The 23,995-nt window shown below is 36.7% G+C and overlaps 2 long non-coding RNA genes across 2 annotated transcripts; both read left to right on the top strand.

The window, feature by feature from the left end:
• The first annotated feature begins 13,212 nt into the window (after window positions 1-13,212).
• Window positions 13,213-14,046, top strand: LOC147277776 (uncharacterized). The gene is made up of 3 exons (XR_015124045.1): window positions 13,213-13,412; window positions 13,500-13,545; window positions 13,999-14,046. It is a non-coding gene; the product is annotated as an uncharacterized LOC147277776 (long non-coding RNA).
• A 6,528-nt stretch (window positions 14,047-20,574) lies between these two features.
• On the top strand, window positions 20,575-21,408 carry LOC147277775 (uncharacterized). Its single transcript, XR_015124046.1, has 3 exons — window positions 20,575-20,774; window positions 20,862-20,907; window positions 21,361-21,408. It is a non-coding gene; the product is annotated as an uncharacterized LOC147277775 (long non-coding RNA).
• Window positions 21,409-23,995: the final 2,587 nt, after the last annotated feature.

Raw genomic sequence — 23,995 nt, 5'->3', positions numbered from 1 at the left:
TTAAATTTTCAACGAAACTAAAATTTTTTTTCGAAATTCAAAATTTAATTCCTTGACTATTACAGGAATTTATATAATGAGAAATCTATTATGCACCTATTTTTACTCTTAGATTTTGATGGATTCCTCATTTCTCTATATAAATCTACTCTTAAATCTATTTGCATGACATGAATTCTCGCCCTTGAGAGAAAAAGATCATACATATATTAGAAGAATATAGTATTGGTGATTTATGATGTTCGGTCTTTTTATTTATTATCAATTGATTTTGAGTTCGATACTTCAATTTTTTTCATGATATTAAACTAGTTTATACACGCATTAGGCCCAATGCCCACATGCACTTCTACATCACCCAAAGTATGAATTCCTCATGTTAAGTTATCTTAAAAGAAAGATCCCACATTTGATAATTATAGCCATACTTAATAGTTTAATAGGTATGAAACCTAACCATACAGTACCAATTATGCATCCACAATTATTTAATGTTATCATATAGAAAGTTAATGAGCTACATCAGTTTTGTGTCGGATATCAAGTTAAACAAAAATATAATTCGACACTAGGGCTACATTTTTTAAGTCTGCAATAGTACTATTAGTAGCATGGAAATCAATACCTCGAATGTTAATGAAAGCAATTTGTTTCCGTATGTGGGTTGAGACCTGAGAGAGCACCTAAAAACGCTAGCTTTTAGGTTGACCAAAAGTTAGTGTTTGGCAAAAATATTTTAAATTTTTTATTATAAAAACACTTCTTAGTGCTCTCCCATCTTTAATCTGAGTGTATTTTTAATAGAGTGATTGCAGGACATATCACTAGATTTATTAGTGGAAAATTTAAATCTTGGCAGTGAAAATATAATCCATAAAAAAAGAGTTATATATTATATATCTAATCATGTAGGAAAAAATTTACGTGTGCATGTACATTGTTAAAGCAAAAGACAAGACTAAAGGCAATATTTAACTTTTGCTTTTAGCCAAATGCTACATTGCTAAAGGTTAAAGGCTAAAAGCCTAAAACTCATTTATTTATATACTTTTGTAAATTAAAATTTACAAATTAATATAGTTTAATGATTATTTTAAGAAAATTTTTAATATGAGTATAATATTAAATATATTTAAATTGAAAAAAAAATAACAAAAATCGAATTAAAGAAAAAAAAAAGAAGCAAAATTAACTCTTTTAGCCATTGGAGGGCCACATGGTGTGCAGCCATTGGCTGGTGAAATTTTTGCCCCTATTAATATTGCAACGGGAAGAAGCAGTGGTCAAATTTGTGACCCATGCCGCCATGTGTCGGTAGCCCATAGGCTGGGGCTTTTATAAAAAAATATAAAATCTGGGCTCTGCAGCAAGGTGGGCTCTGCCTTGTCGACTCAATTTTTGCCATGTGGGCTCTGCGGCAGTTGCTTTTCTCAGCTGGGCTCCACCTTGTCTTGACTTTGCAAATGAGAATAGCAAAATTTAGGCTAAATTTTTGCCGTGACAAAAATAACTTGTATTTAGTCTAGTTATGTAGAAACGACCATTTAACATAGGAACATGATAGAAGCTTAAAATTAAAAAAAATTATATAATAAAATATAAAAATACATGTGTCATTAAGTTAATCATATTCCTATTACGTGGCCAAAAAAAAAAAAAATCATATTCCTATTACAAATAATTCTCAAATGAATACGACAAAAAGGAGTAAATTAGAATCCTAGATATTTCTACTTACAGGTCAGAAGGGAGTAAATTTTTGGTAGTGAAAGGCTGCAAAAAACTGACCAAAAATAAAAGGCTGCAAATAACAACTGTGCTCTGGCATGAGTCAGTTTGTCTTGTTATTTTCTGGTCCTTGGAGTTTGGACACTACGTAATAAAAGGCTTAAGTTTTTATTCTCTGCAGCTAGTGCACAGTTACCTTCAAATTTGGTTGTAATTTTGGTCAGAATTTTGGTTATCATGTAGTTAAAGCTTTCACACAAGGAATGGCAATTTGACGGGACAAAGTCGAATTTATAATTTTCATCCTTGTTTCACTAAAAGCGGAAAACAATTACAATATAGAGAAAACAATTAGAAAAAGTAGGAGGGTTGGAAATTATCATACTAAACATGCATTTAAATTTATTATTAACTTTTTTTCAAATAATTACATCATTACTTTCATATTGTACTAGAAGCATAAATTTGGCAGCAGAAAAAAAAAAAAATGATTGTGTAAAGTTAAAATTAGTTCAATAATTGTCCTTTTTCTTTTCCTTTTGGTTATTTTAAATGCTATGAAACAAATGGTTTGGTATCGACAAGAATTCAGTGGGACCATGATCTGATATAGTGGGACACATGAAGTGGAGTGCGTCTAGATTCTTTAATCCAATGGTGGGGAACATTAAGAATTTAATGATCTTTTGAAATTTGTAAGCGGAAAATCGGGGAATTCTAATTGCCTAAGTTCGATTATATACACACACACATACACGTATATACACACACATACACGTATATATATATTTAATGGGGCCTATATAATAATATTTACAAATAATGATTCTAAAGTTCATTTTTAGATTTTTAATGATAACTAAACCTACTTAAAATGTTGCAATATCAAATAGATATACTTTGTGACAGATAAGCCCATGTCTTAATCTTCCTTACTTTTGGTGCCGAGCGCTCCGTTGGACTTTTTTTTTTATTGGGTCAATTGCATACAGTAGCAATTAATGACAGTCATTTTTATACTATAATACGGGTGGATGTGACTTCAGAAACTTGAATTGTGTGTTTTATATTGCATTGGTTTCGCATGGAGCCACTTCCCAGATAGCAGCTAGTCCAAAATTCTCCGAAAACAAATCAAGCTCTCAAAAATTCTGAAATTCAATGGACACACACTAGTCTTCGAGAAAAACACATCATAAAATTTCCAAGTCATTACAAAATTAATTGATTACTTAAACACGCCCTTTAATCAAGGAGTAAAATTTCGTTTTTAAGGGGTATGAAAATTTTAACACCATACCAAATAAATTTCGAAAAATTTCGCCGAAATTTCGGCGAAATTTTCGATGTAGAGGCCGGAGTGAGAGAGAGGAGGCAGAGACCGGAGGGAGAGGGGAGGAGAGCACCGTCGCCGGAGGGAGAGAAGAGATCGGAGAGGGTGTTGCAGAGCCGCGCCGTCGTCGGAGGGAGAGGGAAGAAAGAGATTAGGAAGGGAGGAGGGAGAGGGAAGAGAGATTATGAAGGGAGAAGAAAAGAAAAACTGGAGAAAAAAAAAGAGCAAGGCCATTGCCCACTGGAACAGGAAGAAGACGAAGACGAAGGCCACCGGAGGAAGAAGAGGAAAAGGAAAGAAAAAAAGGAGGAAGTCACATGGGAAGAAGAGGAAAAGGAAAGAAAAAAAACGAAGAGAAAATAAAGGAAAAGGAAAAAAAAAAAAGAAAAGAAAAGGAAAGAAAAAAAAAAGAGAAAAGAAAGGAAAAGGAAAAGGAAAAAAAAAAGAAAAGAAAAGAAAAGGAAAAAAAAAAGAAGAGAAAAGAAAAAAAAAAGAAGAGAAAAAAAAAGGAAAGAAATTTTTTTTTTTTTAAGGTAAATTGAGATTTGGAGTCTTTAGGCAATTGAAAAGAAAAAAAAAGGTTTGAGATTTTATTTAGAGTTTGATTTGGTCATTTTGGTGTTTCGTTTAGTTGTAAACATAAATTATGAAAAAGAAATTTATCCCCTTATCATGAAGTTTCATTTCCTTACTGTTTGGTTTTCCAATTTCGATAATTTGTAAAATTGAAATTTTAGGTAAACTGTTATCGTCGCTGCAGCCATCAGATTGGTTCTATTTTAACCTAATTCGGCTTAATTTAACTATCGAAGACAATTTCCAAGTCTCTTTGAGTAAGCTTGCTACTTTCCGTTGCCACATTGGTGATTTATTCATGTAATTTTATTATGTAATTATTAAGAATAATGCTATATATACCATATTTTTATACCACATTTTTGTACCATCTTACGTGTCATTATTTTACTGGACAAGATTTTTCTTTTTCTTTTTGGATTTTGGTTTTTATTTTTTAGTATCCAATGTATGAATGCCATGTAAATTGCCACATAAGGTGGTATGAAATTGTGGTATAAAAATGTGGGATGTCTAGCACTACTGAATTATTAATTAGTGAAATATTTTTTTAACAGTATTGTCTCCAGCGCGCATTATATTCATCACATATCACATGAAATCTATTATATTATTTGATTTATTCAATGTTTTTTTATCAATGTAGTAGATAATATGTTAAATAAACATATGGTCAAGTTTTATTCAAAATTTCCATATTTTGATAACAATTTTCGTCATTTTTGTCCAATTTTATCGAAATCGAAATTTTAATCGAAATTTCCGCGAAAATTTCCGTCGAAATTTTCATCGAAAATTCCTTGAAACCGAAATTTTACTCCTTGCCTTTAACCAGCCATAACCCAAAAATCAATGAGATACTATCATCGACCTATAGGCCTTCTTCAAATTTTTAAAAATTATTTACACATTAGAACAATCCCAAATTCTCCAAGTTAAAAATTAACATATATGAGAACAACATAGTAAAATTTCATAGTGTTTGAGTAACTTTACATGAGCCGTTCAAAGATTCTAATACATAAAACCGAGTATGCCAGAGAAGTTAACAGTGACAAAAAGCCTCAAAACATAACATTAATCACAAAAATTACCATGCACAACAAATTTACATAATTATCATAGTCAACATATCCTATTGACTTGGCAGTTGATTGGTTCCCACTAATTTCTTTTCACTCTTCCTAAGTCTACAGAATCTGTAATCTTGTAAGCTTGAAGGCGTGAATAGCTCATACATATTTCAAACAAAAGTTTGAAAGATTAAGCGATTTCCAAGCTTATGAACTCTCTATCAGTAGGTGGGCTATTCACGCCTTCAAGCTTATGAACTCTCTGTTCTCTGCGATGTTGATATTGCTCTCATCATGTTTTGTCCATTTGGGAGACTCAGTCTCTTCTCTGGAAATAAAAAGTTATTCACCTGCTTATATATATACAAGGACCGATATATATAGGCACTACTACTGTGTGTATCTGCTTTTATATATGATCCTTTTATAAGCTAAATATATATTAAAAGCATTAAAAAAATTCACTTCATTCCCACCCAATGGTAGATAGTAAGATTGTATATATTAAAATTCTTATACTATGGCTCGGTATGCACAATTGTGTGTGGATAAGATAGTAAGATTGCATGGGGGTCCTATGTCAATTGTGTCAGATAGAGATCCAAGGTTTACCTATGCATACATAAGGCATTAGGCACGAAGCTTAACTTCACAACTGCTTTTCACCCTCAGTTCGATGGCCAGTCGGAAAGAACCATACAAACATTGGAGGATATGTCGTGCGCATGTGTGTTGAATTTTAAAGGCAGTTGGGATAAGTATGTGTCGTTAATAGAGTTCTCCTATAATAACAGTTACCATACAACCATTAACATGCTCCTTATGAGGCATTGTATGGGCCAAAATGTAGGTCTCTAGTTCATTAGGACGAGGTTGGTGAGAGGAAGATTCTTGATCCTGAGATTGTCCAAAAAACTAGTGAAGCTATAGGGACTATAAGAGAAAGGATGAAGGTTGCCTAAAGCCAACATAAGAGTTATGCGGACCAAAAGAGAAATGATCGAGAATTTGTTGTTGGGGACAAGGTTTTTCTCAAAGTTGCCCCGATGAAAAGTGTAGTGTGTTTTGGGAAGAAAGGGAAGTTGAGGCCGAGGTTCATTGGTCCATTTGAAATTTTGGAAAGGATTGGTGAGTTGGCTTATAAACTCGTTCTTCCACCTTTGATGTCTAAGGTCATAATGTGTTCCATGTGTTACAACACAAGAGGATACCTTTCATAAAGGTACTGTTGAAAAATCATTATGTCGAGGAAGCAAGCTGGGAACGTGAATTAGAGCGAGGTACCCTGACTTTTTGAGACTCAAGGTACATTAAATTTTGAGGACGAAATTTTTTTAAATGGGTGAAATTGTAATATCAGAACCCTATAGCTGTTTCTTTTGTTGTTGTGATAATATGTCATTTGAGTAAAGGATTTATTTAAGGATAATATTATTATTAATATGAAAAAGGAATTATAAATGTAATAGGTATCGTGAGGTCATGTGGGTTAGTGGAGGATAAAGGCATAAATTCCTTTGCCTTTTGTTGCCCCCTTCTTGTTATCAAATCATTTCTTATTGTTCTTACTCCAGGACTTCTTTTATGATGACCTTTGGCCTTTATCCTTGGCTTCAGTGCGAGCCTTTAGCTTGCCATCCTTATCCAGGACTTGAGCTTTACATAACACCTCTGCATACGTTCGCAGCTCAAGCACCTCCACTGCCCTCCTAAAATCAGGTCTAAGGCCCTTTTCCACTTATTGAACTTCTGACCGTACAATCATCAATGATCATTTCATCGTGATCCCACAATTCATCATTGCATGCAAAATTTATAGAAATTTCTTTATTGTTAGGTACCTGTGTTTCTTCTGGGGCTTGGGTCTCATCATAAACATTTTTTTGTTCTAAAACTGAACAATCATTAAGTGTGAGTCTGCTATTATTGCTGAAACTTTTACTTACTTTTGATTTCTTCTTTCGGGGAATAGAATCTTTCGAACCTATGGGTCTGCCACGCTTCATGCGTGCAATAGAAGAATAATTTCCTGGCATTTGCCTGTCCGACTAGGACATCAATCCTACAAGTGTATTTGTAGCTGATATATGTGATTTTGTCAGTTTTTCTATATCAGTAAATGCATCTGGCATTTGATTAGCAATATTTTGTCGATAAATTATTCGTTGTACTTCATTATCAAATTGCGTAGTACAAGGATCAAGATGAGACATAGTGAATACAGTTCCCAATAATTGTACTTCAAGAACAGTCTTTTCTCCCCTTAATAGCGGGAAAATTGTCTCATCAAAGTGACAATTTGAAAAATGTGCGGTAAAGATATCACCCGTTAGGGGTTCAAGATATCGAATGATAGAAGGTGAATCAAAACCAAAATATATCTGTCTATTAAAGACTCATTTTAGTGCGTTGTGGAGGTGCAATGGATGTATATACACACACCCAAAAGTCCATAAACGTGAAATATTTGGCTGGCTCCCAAAAGCCAATTGTAAAGGAGAGTATTGATAAATATTCATCGGTCTCAATCGAACTAACGACGAACATGTAAAATAGCATGTCCTCATACAAAAACTGGAAATTTTGATTGCATAAGCATAGTTCGAGCAATCAGTTGAAGGCACTTGATAAAACCTTCTGCCAAACCTTTATGGGTATAAACATGAGGAACATGATGTTCAACATCAATTCCAATTGACATGCAATAGTCATTAAAAACTTTAGACATATATTCACCAGCATTGTCAAGTTGAATCGATTTGATAGGATTATCTAGGAAATGAGCTCGTAATTTAATAATCCGAGCCAATAGCCGAGCAAATACAACATTACGAATTGACAAAAGGCAAACAAGTGACCATCTACTGGATGCATCAACTGGAACCATAAAGTAACGAAATGGGCCACATGATGGTTGAAAATGTCCTATTGAATTCTTTTAAAAAATGATGGAGATTATCTATCAAGATTTAATGGAGATGGTCTAATAACCAACTTTCTTTGAGAGAAAGCTGCTCAAAGATTGTTGTTAGACACAACCATATGTTGAACCATTAATGGATGCCCATATGAATTTGAAATAATCATACGCATCCTGGTGGATCCAGGATGACCCAACCAGTCATGTCAAAGCATGAAAATATTTGGGTCAATGAACTTTGGATTCATGACAGTATGGGCCTCAATAAATTTTATAGTTGTATAATACAACCCAGATAAGCAAGCGGGGAGTTTCTCCAATATACGTTTCTGGCTCTAAATATTGGAGGTAATGCAAAGATATTCAGCATTATGCTTAATTAGTTGTGGTTTCAATGTGATATTCATTCAAACAAATATCTTTAAAACTAAGTTGAATCTGCATGAGTATAGAGCATTGCTAATGAAAAGTTGATTCCATTGGGTAATGTAATATAGGCTTTTCCAGGGCCTTTTATTAGGTTTGTAAAACCTGATATATATATATATATATAGTGGTTACCTTAGTTTTTGTTGATGTTACCTTCCAGTGACTATCCTGCAGTTACACTTGAATTGTAAATAAAAGTAATATTTATTTTGGTCAATTGATTAGTAGAACGAAATGTTTTGCTAAACCAGAAAGTTTCTACCTAAACTAAAATAGTATAAAGTTGTAATAGTTAATATGAAAAAACATTGTAATTTGGTATCTAAAGTCAACGGACTTCAAATAAATCTCATGAATATTATCCAAAAGATTAATCAAATTCTACCAAATTTAATGAAAATAAGATCATTTTCTAAAGATGAAAATCTAAATTTATATATATACAATTATTCTTTCATGAAAACCCAGGTCATGAAGACCTAGTCCAGACCCAGATGCTATATGGCGATACATGATTCTCATCCTATATTTGGATGTCCCTATAAGACGATACATGATGCCCATCATGTACTAGAATGTCCCTTATACGATGGTACATGGTCCCCATCCTAGACCCTATACCCGAAAGTTTTCCTGCATGAAGACATTTTCGTATAAGACGGGTATCATATATTTCCTGATGCGAGAATTTCTGTATATCCACAGCCATTCTCTCATGCAAACCTGGGTTGTGAGGACTTGATCCGAATCCAGATAGTATACTGCGATACATGATGCTCATTCTATACCAGAATGTTTCTATACATACATGATGTCCATCTTATACCAAAATATCCCCTATATGGTGATACATGGTGCACATATACATATATGTTGTAAATATAACTAATTATGTGGTTAAATGGGTGGAAGGAGAAACTTTTGTCCCATGCTGGCAATAAAATATTTAATTAAAGCAGTCTTGTATACCTACTTATATCTCAAGCTGTTTTTGAATGCCAAAAGGGACTTGTTAGGAAATTAACATTTTATTGGCAAATTATGGTGGGCAAAGGCTAAAAATGAGAAGGGCACCATTATGCTCATTGGGAGATTTTCTGTCAACATAAAACATATGACAACTTGGGTTTTTGAGATTTAGGGGCTTTTTAATTAAGCATTTTTTACTAAGTTGTGCTAAAGGATAGTCACACAACCTAAGGTGGATAACGTGCAGAATGGGGGCAAGGTAGGCAATTTGAAACTTGGAGCCCAAGACTTCATAGGTTATAAATACTACGATCAATTTCATGCCAAAGTATGCAATTTTTTTGAATTATACATGCATATACTTGAAACTTTGGCTAGCTTAAGCATCAGAGAGTTATTGTTGGTCCCTCCCTCCCCCATTTTTTAAAGAGAAGATCAAGTTCGTAGAAGACGGAATCTTGTTTCACTCAATCCAAGTCAAATATTTTTGGTATCGTTGACTAATTTTTCTTTCTTAGAGAAATATATTTTGCATCAACAAATTTCAATGCAATTCATTAGAGATAATTGCTATATAATATCTTTAATTAGTTTAGGCTCTTTGTTAATATATATATATATAGCAATTATCTCCTAATGAATTGCGTTGAAATTTGTTGAAATTTGCAATTATCTCCTAATATATATATATATATATGGGTCAATTACAGTTTGCATCTCTATTGTTTGGGTGAAATAACACTTTGGTCCATCCTTACCTTCAAAACGTACCAATCTCAAACCCCAAACTTTAAAATCTTTCAATTTTGTCCTTCCGTTAAATTGACCGTTGGGTCAACCGTTAATTAATTGCTTACGTGAAGGGTGTGGGTCCACCATTTTTGCTGACATAACCTTTCACTGCAGATTTCCACTACAGGGCAATTTGGGTATTCAACAAAAATCTTATTCAATTAAAAAAAATAGAAATGTAGCTAAAAGAAGAGTCGAACCTATGACCACCCAAGTGAAGCTGAGGAACTCTCCCACTTGAGGTAGTACAACCAGCAAAGGCAGTTCAGGTGGGAGAGTGCCTCAGCTTCACTTGGGTGGTCTGGAGTTTGACTCTTCTTGTAGCTACATTTCTATTCCTTTTAATTGAATAAGATTTTTGATTTGTTGAATTCCCAAATTGCCCTATAGTGAAAATCTGCAGTGAAAGGCCATGTCAGGAAAAATGGTGGACCCACACTCTCCACGTAAGCACTTAACGGTTGACCCAACGGTCAACTTAACGGAGGGACAAAATTGCAAAGATTTAAAAGTTTGAGTTTGAGATTGATACATTTTGAAAGTGAGGGACGAAAGTGTTATTTCACCCAAATAATAGGGGTGTAAAATGTAATTGACCCTATATATATAATTGCTCATCAAAATGCTTCATTAATTTAAATTAAGTTCCTAATTAGGCATGCATATGCTTCAATTCTTGAGTGCGTTTGTTACTATGAGTTTATTGAGTTAATTAAGAAATCCACATGTATATCTGCTGCATGCTGAATAATTTCCATAGAATTAGTTAATTTTCATGGCATTGGATTCTTTTTAATTGTCTCATTCTTTGTCAGATTATATTGTTAATCTACCTTGCATTGAAAGATTCTCAATTAATTGGATATTGTCATTTTCATCTACTTGCAGTAAAATATATAAATAATAAAGACATATTGCATGGGACAAATTCTTCCCCAGCTTGCAGTGAATTAAAGACAGTACGTACTGTATTGGGAAACGGGGTCTCCAAGTTGGATCAGAAGCAAATAAATGAATAATACTCTCTTTTTCTTTTTCTTCACTTACAGAAAGAGAGTATGCACCAAAATTATTTTTCTTTAATTAATAAATTATTTTTCGATGTCATATGTACCAAAATGAATCTTGTTTTCATGACATAGTATTTTTTTTTTAAAATTTCTTCTACCGTTTTTAACTATTTCAATGTCTTTATGTCACTGGTTACTTGGTTAGACATTAGAAATCAAGAAAGAAAAATGCATTTGAATCTGTGTAGTTCTTTGTATTTGCTGAAATTCATGTTGTTTTTTGTTTTTTTGTTTTTTTTTAATCAAAATAAATGCCTATTTTAATGTAGGGCAAGAAGAAGATGACCTCATGAATACTCAACAGTATTATATATGCTACGTTACAGTATAGAAATATAATTATTAGCCTGCATTCGAACAATTTAAACTTTCAAAAATATTGGTAAATTATTCATTAAACAAAAAATGAATAGTGGCAAATTAATAACATTTATCATGGACGTTATCATAGTAGAAGATATTGAGTTAGAATTCTTGCAAATGCACCAACCCAATATTCTTGTAATATACTGTAGCAAGTTTAATAATAAATTTAAAACTAACGTAAATATACTTTAATTTTACCAAAGGTCCAAAACATCTTTTCTCTCTGTTTTTTTTTTTTTTTTTTTTTTTTTTTTTTACCACTAACATCTTTTCTCTCTTACACTGCATTAACTTCCATATACTGGACATGCATGGCATGTGTGTAATGTCTCTAGTTTTAATTAAAAAATGTTACTTTGCACAACCAATATGCATGCATGCAGGCCAGGTCATCACTGCCACATCCCTAGATATGATGAAATTCTTCATAATTGAATCGACATGTTCTATTCATGTGCTGTACTGCCTTCATAGATCGACTATGCACACATATATATATATATATATAATATGCATGGTCAAGTTCCTACTCATATCCTAATTATAAAACTCAAGACAAGTAATTAAAATTTGGCCACTCACAAATCACCTTGTGTCCTTAATGAAAAGCAATTGGATTTTCTATTATAATTTCTAACAACCTCTATTTCAACAAAAAAAAAAAAAAAAAAAGGTCAAAAAACCTCTTCTGATCTGTCGTATTCAGCATGTAGTTTACCCAATACCATATTGTTAACTATAAACTAATAAATATATTATGACCTTAATTAATCAATGTACATGTGGATTTGGTGGCTTCTGATTTTTATTAGATCTTCAAGTTATTGTCATTAATGTCGGCTAATTAACTATGCGACCTTGATAACATCATGCATATATGGCACGTAATACATGTGAATCCATCTGTAAAAGGAGACTATCGTGCCCAGATTTATGATTTTGTTTGACTAGTTAAAGAAGTATATATGTTCTGTACTTCTGTTTTTTTTTGTTTTTTTTGTTTTTTCTCAAGTAAAATATATGAAATCTGAATTGAATCTGGCTCGAATATTGGCAATTAATGGTACAATTTTGCTTAGGGAAAAACAAAAAGAAAATGTATGCTATCAACATTCAAGCCAGATTCAGTACAAATTTCATATATTTTATGCCAATCTCAAAGCTCAAGATTGAAAAGACTTAATTAATATATGGGGCCGTTTGGCCCCCTCTCCTACCAAAAAAGGACTTATATATGAAATTACAACCCCACAAACTGTGAGACCCAAAATTTTTCAAATTTATTTTGAGATTTTTCTTTAATTTCTAGAATTGTTCTAGAAATTGTTGGGCGGAAAATCGTATTTTTCACCTTAAGCTTTAATTGTTTGACCAACTTTGACTAGGGTTTTGACCCAAGTTAGACCTTTAAAAGGTGGTACTTTTACTCACGAACCCAACGGAGCAAGTCTCGTATTATTCCGAGTCCGGGAGATTATTTTATGAATTTCCCAAAATTTCATTTTTAAAAGCATTTTATCTTAGTTTGTGGAGCTTGAAATTTTCAAAATTTTTCTAAAGGGCAAATTGGTAATTTGATCTCATAGTTAATTAGTACTAGTCGATACGAGTCCGTAGTATTTTTCGGGGTATTTTTCTGAGTCCCGAGCTATTTTTAATCAATTTTTGAAGTTGGGGAATATAGGAAAAAGAAAATAAAATAGGAAAAACACCAGATCGCGCCACGTGGCACGATCTGGAGCGTCCATCGCTGCATGGCAGCAAGATCTGATGGCTGCATGTGCAGCCAAGTGTCAAAGCCTTCGCCACGTGTCAATTTCTCATTGGTCAAAGTTATGACGGTTGACTTGAGTCAACCCAGTCAACTCGGATGAGTCAACCGAGTTGACTCACTCACTCTTCCTATAAATAGTGGCGTGAACCCCAGCTGATCCCTCACCAATTCAGCCGCACGCTTCCCAAGAGAGAGCTTCTCTCTCCTCTCTCCTCCTTTCTCTCTCTTCTTCAATCTTGTTTTGAGTTTATCTTGAGTTCTGGAGCTCCGATCGACGATCCGATTTCGCCTACGCGATCGTGGCGACGAGCTCTTCAATTCTAGTAGTGTGAAGGCTATGTTTTGGTGAAGTTTTAAAAAAAATCATTTCTGAGCTCCATAGGTAATTTCTTGATCCCTGTCGAATTTCTGCTAAAATTTTGTTAAATAAATCTCTTGTTAATTAGGCTATTTTAATCTTATTATTTAGCAAGTCTAGTAGTACCGAGACTCTGCTCGTGGGAAGTCTTCAACAGGTATACCCTTAACCCAGCTTATTTAATCTGCTGTTGTTTAAGTGGTAGTTATAGACGAAACGCCGTTTAACTGTTGTTATTAAATGAACTTAATAAATATTGAGGCCATATCAGTGGTAACCAAATAACGTGATGACTAAGGTCAGTCCATGAGCATACATGCGTTGGGTACTGAGCCAGAGCTCCCTCAGTTTCCCCATGCACTGACCTGGTCACGTTGTAAGGTTCATATCTAATCAACCTCCTCGACAATAAATTAAAATAAACTTAGAAACCACACGGTCTGACATGACTGTCTGCCTCGGGGAGCAGGGTCATGCCGGATCAAGAATTTAGAGAAGCCTAGCAAGTTACGCTAGTGCCAAACCTCTAAATTTTACCTGGTCTTAACAGACAAGGTCGAGAGTACGTTTAGTACGTTCCTAATAGCTGTCGTCGGATTCGGATCTCCAGTTTCCCAACAGGTACAAGTGGGACCCAGACACAGGAAAGGGATCAGGCAAAGGACACACTTTGGTAAAGCAGGTAGGGGGAAAGTACCATATCCCGGTTATTGGATTTCCTGCCTATTTTCGTACTATATGTATATGAAAATGTCTTTCACAGAGAATGTGCATGATTTTTGTATGGCATATTTGTGTGATTTTCTGTGTGATACCTTGAACGACCTGAGAGTAACGGGCACGTGTTGTGACCTTGGGTTTCGATCCCCTAAACCTCCGGAGGGGTAAGTACGGACTGGTTAGTCGAATGTCCTTCTGGGGAGGCTAACCAATGTGGTATTACCAGGTAAATGGATACTCTCACCACAGTATCGAGGTGGTGGTTGAATTTCCGATACTGGCGGTTGGCCTGTATGTGATCGGTCGCAGGTATGTTTCTGAACTATGTCACGTGACAGGAAGGATTTTCACTGAAAAAGATGTATGAGCATGCAAAGGCTTTACTCACTGATTAATGGCATAACTATCTTTATCATTACTAGTTTTGGTTACAGTATTATTGATATTGATACCCTGTTTTTGGGTGTGCATTGCTTTTAAACTGTTTTCCTTGAAATCCTATATTTTCGAGTATTGCTTCAAACCTAACCAGGATTTTCCCTCGAGGGGAAGCGATGAACGTATGTGACGCTTACCCCCTACTGTACTCTTGTGAGTGCAGATAATCCAGTTGTTGGAGACCAAGATTGAGGTCGTGGGTGTGGCACTTGCAGCTTGTCAGTTTTCAGTCTTGCTATCTGGTTTAGATCCTTTCTTTGGATCCGTGGTGGTGTTTCTCTTTCATCCTCGTAGGTGGCATATCCCAATGGCTATCCATGAGTCCAATTTGTTGCACCACTTTGTTGAAGACTGAATCACTCTGGCGTGGGTTGGACTATCCTGACATATCTGTTTATCTACTGTTTACTATGTAGCATTAGGGTTAGTGTATTTGAAACATATAACCCTCACGGGTTGGTACTCTTTACTATTATTTATAATATGAGGTATTTTCAGTAATTTCTTTCGCTGTATTTTTACTACTCTGATCCAACCCGGGTTCTCCAATAAAAAGGGCTTAACTCGTTTTAGAGAGCTTGGGAATATAATACTCGGGGTAAGGGGTATTATAGTCTCAGGATCTTTAAGACGGGTGCCGCTGTGGTGTTCCCAGTTTCGGGGCGTCACAGAAAAAGTGGTATCAGAGCGGTACGACCTAAAAAAAAAAATAATAATAATAATAATAATAAATAAATAGATAACTTTGTAAGATTGTTAGTAGATTATTTTACTAATATGCAGGATATGCCAACCCAGAGCCGATTCAGCAGATTCCTTCGAAGTTTCCAACCAAACACATTCTTCGATAAGTCTTTCCCTTGAAACACTTTTGTTCCTTGTATTATTTGTGTCAATCATTCCCTTATTTGTTTTCAGTCTTGCTGACAAGATGCCGCCCCGTTTCGATCGAACTAACAGTAATGCCAATAATCGGTTCGACCCACAACAAATGGCTGAATTTATGCAGGCTTTCTTTGCTCAACAAGCTGGTAACCGTCTCACTCCCGCTGAACGTGAATATAAGCGACGAGGCGAGTACTTAGATCGTTTCCTTAGGACTAAGCCGATGAAGTTTCACGGAAGTTCTGAACCCGATTTAGCTGAGAGTTGGGTTACGCACATCGAGAAGAAGCTCGAGTCGATTAACGCACCAGATGAGTACAAGATCTGGCTAGCTACACATGTGTTTGAAGGCGAAGCTGACGGATGGTGGAGATGCATTAGGCACCGAGAAAATATTAACACTATGACTTGGGAAGGATTTAGGGAATTGTTCTACGACAGTTTCTGAATACGTGGGAAAGTTTACATGACTGTTTCTGAATACGTGGGAAAGTTTACTGAACTTGGACGTTTCGTCCCATCTACCATGAATGATGAGAAGGCAAAGACTGTCAGATTTCTGCAAGGTCTGAAGAACGGGATTCGCCAATACTTGGCAAGTCAAAGGTTTACAGTTTTCAAAGATGTGGTCAATGCTGCTTATGCTCAGGAGCAGGATTTCCTTGCAACTAGACAGAAAGGGGAAATTGCGAGGTCTGAGGGAACAAGACTAGGAAAAAGAAGAAATTTTCAGAGGGGAGGACCCTCCCGAAACCAAAGAAACTGGAAGAAGACTAGACTTCAAATTTGTTTCCAGTGTGGAGGTGAAGGCCACTACAGAAATGATTGTCCTACTAGAACACAGCAGAATGCCCCCAGGCCACAACCACAGATACAGGCTGTACCACAACCATTTAGAGCTCAACCATTGCAACATGCACCACCACAACCCAAAAATCGTGGAGGACAAGGAAGAGGTGGCGGAGGAAGACCACAACCAGCTAGAGGAGGACGAGTTTTTGCTGTAAGAGCTAACCAGGAAGAAGCCCCACTTGACGGTACTATGCTGCTCTTTAATACTGAAGTTAGAATTTTGTTTGATACGGGTGCTTCACATTCATTTGTCTCTGTTAGCTTTACTGAGAAATTAGAATTGCATGCTGAACCTTTAGCTGAAACCATCCACATGAGTACACCCATTGGAACAACAACCGAAGTAGATAGAATTTACCAATCTTGCCAACTAGTAGTCCAAAACCGAGTCTTGACAGCAAACCTATACCCTTTGAACATGGATTACTACGACCTTATTCTAGGAATGGATTGGTTACAAGAAAATCAGGCACATATCGATTGTGAGAAAAGAAAGGTGAAGGTAGTCACGAGTAACAGAGAAGAGGTGATCATCCGATTGCACAAACCGCTACAACCCATCAACCCATTGCTGAGAGTTTGTTTCAAAAGCAAGAAAGTTATGCTATGCTATTCACTCATCATTTCCACACAAGCCAAGCAGAAGGAAGATAAACCAATACCAGTGGTAGACGAATACCCAGACGTTTTTCCAGAAGATCTGCCCGGAATCCCACCAACAAGAGAAGTAGAATTCAAGATTGAACTTGTACCAGGCACTCAACCTATTTCAATCCCGCCCTACCGCATGGCACCAGCCGAGATGGTGGAGCTGAAGAAGCAATTAGACGACTTGAAGGAGAAGGGCTTTATCAGAGAAAGTATATCACCATGGGGAGCCCCTGTTCTATTTGCCAAAAAGCATGATGGAACATTGCGACTCTGCATAGACTACCGGAAGCTGAACCAAGTCACAATCAAGAACAAGTATCCATTGCCTAGAATTGACGAGCTGTTTGATCAACTTAGTGGAGCGAAGTACTTCTCAAAGATTGATCTCAGATCCGGCTACCATCAACTCAGAGTTCGAGACGAAGACATCCCAAAGACTGCTTTTCGTACCAGATACGGACATTATGAGTTCGTTGTGATGCCGTTTGGATTGACAAATGCACCTGCCGCATTCATGGACCTGATGAACCGAGCATTCCGTCCATACTTGGACAAATTTGTTATTGTCTTCATCGACGACATCTTGATTTACTCCAAGAGTAAGGAAGAGCATGAAGAGCATCTGAGAATTGTTCTACAGACATTACTTCAAAAGCAACTTTACGCCAAGAAGTCAAAATGTGAATTTTGGCTGAAAGAGGTACAGTTCCTTGGCCACATCATCTCAGAAAAAGGATTATCTCCTGATCCCAAGAAGATCGAAGCAGTTCTGAATTGGGAACAACCGAAGAGCATGACAGAAGTCCGTAGTTTTCTTGGATTAGCGGGTTATTACAGAAGGTTCGTAGAAGGTTTTTCCAAGATTGCTACCCCGATGACTCGATTACTCAGAAAAGGATTCAAGTTTGAATGGAACGAGAAGTGTGAAGAAGCATTCCAAGAGCTCAAGAAACGACTGACAACTGCCCCAGTGTTAGTCTTACCCAACAATGAAGATCCTTATGAAGTCTACACCGACGCGTCCATAATAGGAGTCGGATGTGTACTGATGCAGAATGGGCGAGTGATAGCCTATGCCTCAAGACAGTTGAAGGAATATGAAAAGAATTATCCAACTCATGATTTGGAGTTAGCCGCTGTTGTACACGCTCTAAAAATCTGGAGATGCTACTTGTATGGAGGTCGATTCACTGTTTTCTCAGATCACAAGAGCCTCAAGCATATATTCACTCAGAGAGATCTGAATTTGCGACAACGACGTTGGATGGAGTATCTTAAAGATTATGATTTTGAATTACAATATCATCCAGGAAAAGCCAACAAAGTAGCTGATGCACTGAGCAGAAAGAAAAACACTCTAGCCAGTTTAATGATGGCTGAACGGGAGATCCTACAGACTTTGGATCAGTACAAAGTCAACGTACTCCATGATGGAAGGATTGCAAGTATGCAGATTGAGCCCCAATTGGAGCAAGAATTAGTTCAAGAACAAGAAGGGGATCTAGAGATACAACAGAAAAAGAAGGAGGTATACTCAGGAGATGCACCTGGGGAATGGAAGGTACATCCTGATGGAAGTTTGAGATACAGAGGCCGAATAGTTGTGCCGAACAGGAAAGAAACAAGACAACGGATTCTGAACGAAGCTCATTCTACCAGTTTTGCTATGCACCCTGGAGGAACGAAAATGTATCAAGATTTGAAACGAAGATACTGGTGGAAAGGTATGAAAAGAGACGTGGCTGATTTTGTTAATCACTGTGTGACCTGCCAACAAGTGAAAGCCGAACACCAGAAGCCGTCTGGATTGTTACAACCGTTACCTACTCCAGAGTGGAAGTAGGATTGTGTTACTATGGATTTCATCACCGATCTGCCGAGAAATACAAAAGGGCACAATGGTATTTGGGTTATCGTGGACAGACTCACGAAGTCAGCTCATTTCTTGCCGGTCAAGATGAACTCAGCCGTTGATTATTTTGCTGATCTCTATGTTGAATGGATTGTTCGATTGCATGGTATTCCGAAGACGATTGTTTCCGATCGAGATCCCCGATTTACGTCTCGATTGTGGCGGAAGTTACAACTTGAATTAGGTACTCAGTTGAATCTTAGCAGTGCCTATCATCCGCAGACGGATGGGCAATCTGAAAGAGTTATTCAGATACTGGAAGATATGTTGCGAGCTTGTGTTCTAGATTTCAGAGGTAAGTGGAGTGAGTACTTACCGCTCGCCGAGTTCGTATATAACAACAGTTATCAAAGCAGTATCAAGATGGCACCGTACGAAGCACTTTACGGAAGGCCGTGTCGTTCGCCACTCTGTTGGGCCGATGTTGAGGACCGAGTTGTTCTGGGTCCTGAAGTGATTAAAGAAACGACCGAAAAGGTCAAGATAGTCAAGAAACGACTAGAAACCGCCCAGAGTAGGCAGAAATCGTACGCTGATCGAAGGCGGAAGCCTTTGGAATTTCAAGTTGAGAACTTGGTGTTTCTGAAAGTTAGCCCTTTGAAGGGTACATTTCGGTTTGGTATGCGAGGCAAGTTGGCACCCAGGTATATTGGACCGTTCAAGGTTTTGGAACGTGTCGGGAAAGTTGCTTACAGGTTGGAGTTGCCGCCTCAGTTAGCATACATACATAACGTATTCCATGTGTCCCAGTTGAAAAAGAGTGTGCCTGACATCCCTCAAGTGATGCCTTGGATTGGTTTACCGCTCGAACCAAACGTGTCTTATGTGGAAGGACCTGTTTCTATTTTAGCTTACGAGACGAAACAACTCAGGAATAGGGAGGTACCACTTGTAAAAGTTCAGTGGCAGCGCCATGGAGTCGAGGAAGCGACATGGGAACTGGAATCCGACATGAGGAAGAGATACCCACATCTCTTCAATGAACTCAGGTAATCTCGAGGACGAGATTTTTTCTAAGTAGGGGAGGATGTGAGACCCAAAATTTTTCAAATTTATTTTGAGATTTTTCTTTAATTTCTAGAATTGTTCTAGAAATTGTTGGGCGGAAAATCGTATTTTTCACCTTAAGCTTTAATTGTTTGACCAACTTTGACTAGGGTTTTGACCCAAGTTAGACCTTTAAAAGGTGGTACTTTTACTCACGAACCCAACGGAGCAAGTCTCGTATTATTCCGAGTCCGGGAGATTATTTTATGAATTTCCCAAAATTTCATTTTTAAAAGCATTTTATCTTAGTTTGTGGAGCTTGAAATTTTCAAAATTTTTCTAAAGGGCAAATTGGTAATTTGATCTCATAGTTAATTAGTACTAGTCGATACGAGTCCGTAGTATTTTTCGGGGTATTTTTCTGAGTCCCGAGCTATTTTTAATCAATTTTTGAAGTTGGGGAATATAGGAAAAAGAAAATAAAATAGGAAAAACACCAGATCGCGCCACGTGGCACGATCTGGAGCGTCCATCGCTGCATGGCAGCAAGATCTGATGGCTGCATGTGCAGCCAAGTGTCAAAGCCTTCGCCACGTGTCAATTTCTCATTGGTCAAAGTTATGACGGTTGACTTGAGTCAACCCAGTCAACTCGGATGAGTCAACCGAGTTGACTCACTCACTCTTCCTATAAATAGTGGCGTGAACCCCAGCTGATCCCTCACCAATTCAGCCGCACGCTTCCCAAGAGAGAGCTTCTCTCTCCTCTCTCCTCCTTTCTCTCTCTTCTTCAATCTTGTTTTGAGTTTATCTTGAGTTCTGGAGCTCCGATCGACGATCCGATTTCGCCTACGCGATCGTGGCGACGAGCTCTTCAATTCTAGTAGTGTGAAGGCTATGTTTTGGTGAAGTTTTAAAAAAAATCATTTCTGAGCTCCATAGGTAATTTCTTGATCCCTGTCGAATTTCTGCTAAAATTTTGTTAAATAAATCTCTTGTTAATTAGGCTATTTTAATCTTATTATTTAGCAAGTCTAGTAGTACCGAGACTCTGCTCGTGGGAAGTCTTCAACAGGTATACCCTTAACCCAGCTTATTTAATCTGCTGTTGTTTAAGTGGTAGTTATAGACGAAACGCCGTTTAACTGTTGTTATTAAATGAACTTAATAAATATTGAGGCCATATCAGTGGTAACCAAATAACGTGATGACTAAGGTCAGTCCATGAGCATACATGCGTTGGGTACTGAGCCAGAGCTCCCTCAGTTTCCCCATGCACTGACCTGGTCACGTTGTAAGGTTCATATCTAATCAACCTCCTCGACAATAAATTAAAATAAACTTAGAAACCACACGGTCTGACATGACTGTCTGCCTCGGGGAGCAGGGTCATGCCGGATCAAGAATTTAGAGAAGCCTAGCAAGTTACGCTAGTGCCAAACCTCTAAATTTTACCTGGTCTTAACAGACAAGGTCGAGAGTACGTTTAGTACGTTCCTAATAGCTGTCGTCGGATTCGGATCTCCAGTTTCCCAACAGGTACAAGTGGGACCCAGACACAGGAAAGGGATCAGGCAAAGGACACACTTTGGTAAAGCAGGTAGGGGGAAAGTACCATATCCCGGTTATTGGATTTCCTGCCTATTTTCGTACTATATGTATATGAAAATGTCTTTCACAGAGAATGTGCATGATTTTTGTATGGCATATTTGTGTGATTTTCTGTGTGATACCTTGAACGACCTGAGAGTAACGGGCACGTGTTGTGACCTTGGGTTTCGATCCCCTAAACCTCCGGAGGGGTAAGTACGGACTGGTTAGTCGAATGTCCTTCTGGGGAGGCTAACCAATGTGGTATTACCAGGTAAATGGATACTCTCACCACAGTATCGAGGTGGTGGTTGAATTTCCGATACTGGCGGTTGGCCTGTATGTGATCGGTCGCAGGTATGTTTCTGAACTATGTCACGTGACAGGAAGGATTTTCACTGAAAAAGATGTATGAGCATGCAAAGGCTTTACTCACTGATTAATGGCATAACTATCTTTATCATTACTAGTTTTGGTTACAGTATTATTGATATTGATACCCTGTTTTTGGGTGTGCATTGCTTTTAAACTGTTTTCCTTGAAATCCTATATTTTCGAGTATTGCTTCAAACCTAACCAGGATTTTCCCTCGAGGGGAAGCGATGAACGTATGTGACGCTTACCCCCTACTGTACTCTTGTGAGTGCAGATAATCCAGTTGTTGGAGACCAAGATTGAGGTCGTGGGTGTGGCACTTGCAGCTTGTCAGTTTTCAGTCTTGCTATCTGGTTTAGATCCTTTCTTTGGATCCGTGGTGGTGTTTCTCTTTCATCCTCGTAGGTGGCATATCCCAATGGCTATCCATGAGTCCAATTTGTTGCACCACTTTGTTGAAGACTGAATCACTCTGGCGTGGGTTGGACTATCCTGACATATCTGTTTATCTACTGTTTACTATGTAGCATTAGGGTTAGTGTATTTGAAACATATAACCCTCACGGGTTGGTACTCTTTACTATTATTTATAATATGAGGTATTTTCAGTAATTTCTTTCGCTGTATTTTTACTACTCTGATCCAACCCGGGTTCTCCAATAAAAAGGGCTTAACTCGTTTTAGAGAGCTTGGGAATATAATACTCGGGGTAAGGGGTATTATAGTCTCAGGATCTTTAAGACGGGTGCCGCTGTGGTGTTCCCAGTTTCGGGGCGTCACACAAACTAACTGTTTTTTATTTCTTTTTCATGCCAAAAATTTGACTATTCATATGAAATAATTGAAACGAATCTGGATTGCCTATTGGTAAGGATACACTCGAGTCAAGATCAAACTCAAGCTCATGTTGAAAATTCTAACACTTCTTTTTTTGTTGCCCTATAATTTAAGAGTAAATAATAAAAGAAAAGTCTACAATATTATACATGCCCTTTTATCTACTCACATGTGACTTTTCAAATATGAATAGTTAGACTAAGATTATGATATGATCCCTAATATTAGTATAGCCTATAGGCTCTTTTGCACTGTACACTAGGACGTGCCACAAGAAAAAGACAGAAAAAAAAAATATTTTTCTTTAAAAAAGGAGATTAATTTGACATTTAACCCTAAAGAAGGGACAGCATAATTGAGTATTTTAAGTGTGAACCACAAAGTAAACGTTGTACTTTTTTTTCATCATTTTAATTTGTCCTACCTCGTGCCATGTAACTTTGTCCTCCATTTTTCTTTGTTTTCTTTTGAAATTTTTGATGTGCTGCATAGCTAGCCTGCATGTAAATTGTGAATGATTTGAGTAAAACTTGTCGGCAACCAGCCATTTGATAATCTTACCCTCCACATGCATGGAGGGACAAATTCAAATTCAAATTTTCTTTTGTTCTTTTTTTTTTTTTTTAATGTAAAATTGTGATGCTAATAAGTCAATGGTCGAAATTGCACTAGAAACAAACGCAATATGTGGAGTAATTGATTAATGATAAAAGTACAAAGTGGGTGGATTCCCGGACAACAAGGAAGCAAACAAGAAATCGGAAACCCAGGGCTCCGAGGAGATAGTGAACCAACAAGCAAATCCATTAATGCATGTTTGCTACTCATCGGAAAATGGGGAAAAATATATATTCCCTAACTTAAATTGGGTGTTTTCCTCCACTTGTTAATATTTTATTTTTGGCTTAAATGCAATAACGGTCAATAAATTCTTTATTGAATTTCAATTTGGTTTGCCAACTAAATTTTGTAGCAAAATAATCTATGAAGTATCAGTTGGATCCTAGTTTGGTCCAAAATGTCAACTTCGTTTGGTTTCCATCTATTTTAGCTATAAGTGTTTGTGTCTATGCATAAATATAAAATCAAGCAGATTTTACAACCGTAGACCATTTTGGTACAAAATTTAGTTTCTAAATCAAATTGAGATTCAGAAAAAAAATAAGAAAAAAAGTTTATGGACCATTACTACAATTAAGCCTAATTTTTATATCTAAAGGAGTAGAGATTTGGAATTTCTAACATTTTTTAATATTGGAAAAATAAATACTACCAGACTACTAACCAGTTAATTCTTCACTTATTAATTTATTAACACATTTTTAAAGTCGAATATTTGTCCTAATCTTAAGGTGAACTAT

The sequence above is a fragment of the Dryas octopetala genome, chromosome 8 (genome assembly GCF_963921425.1).
Source record: "Dryas octopetala chromosome 8, drDryOcto1.1, whole genome shotgun sequence".
Classification (NCBI taxonomy): domain Eukaryota; kingdom Viridiplantae; phylum Streptophyta; class Magnoliopsida; order Rosales; family Rosaceae; genus Dryas; species Dryas octopetala.
The sequence above is the reverse complement of the archived record's forward strand: the minus strand, read 5'-3'. Positions and strand labels throughout refer to the sequence as shown.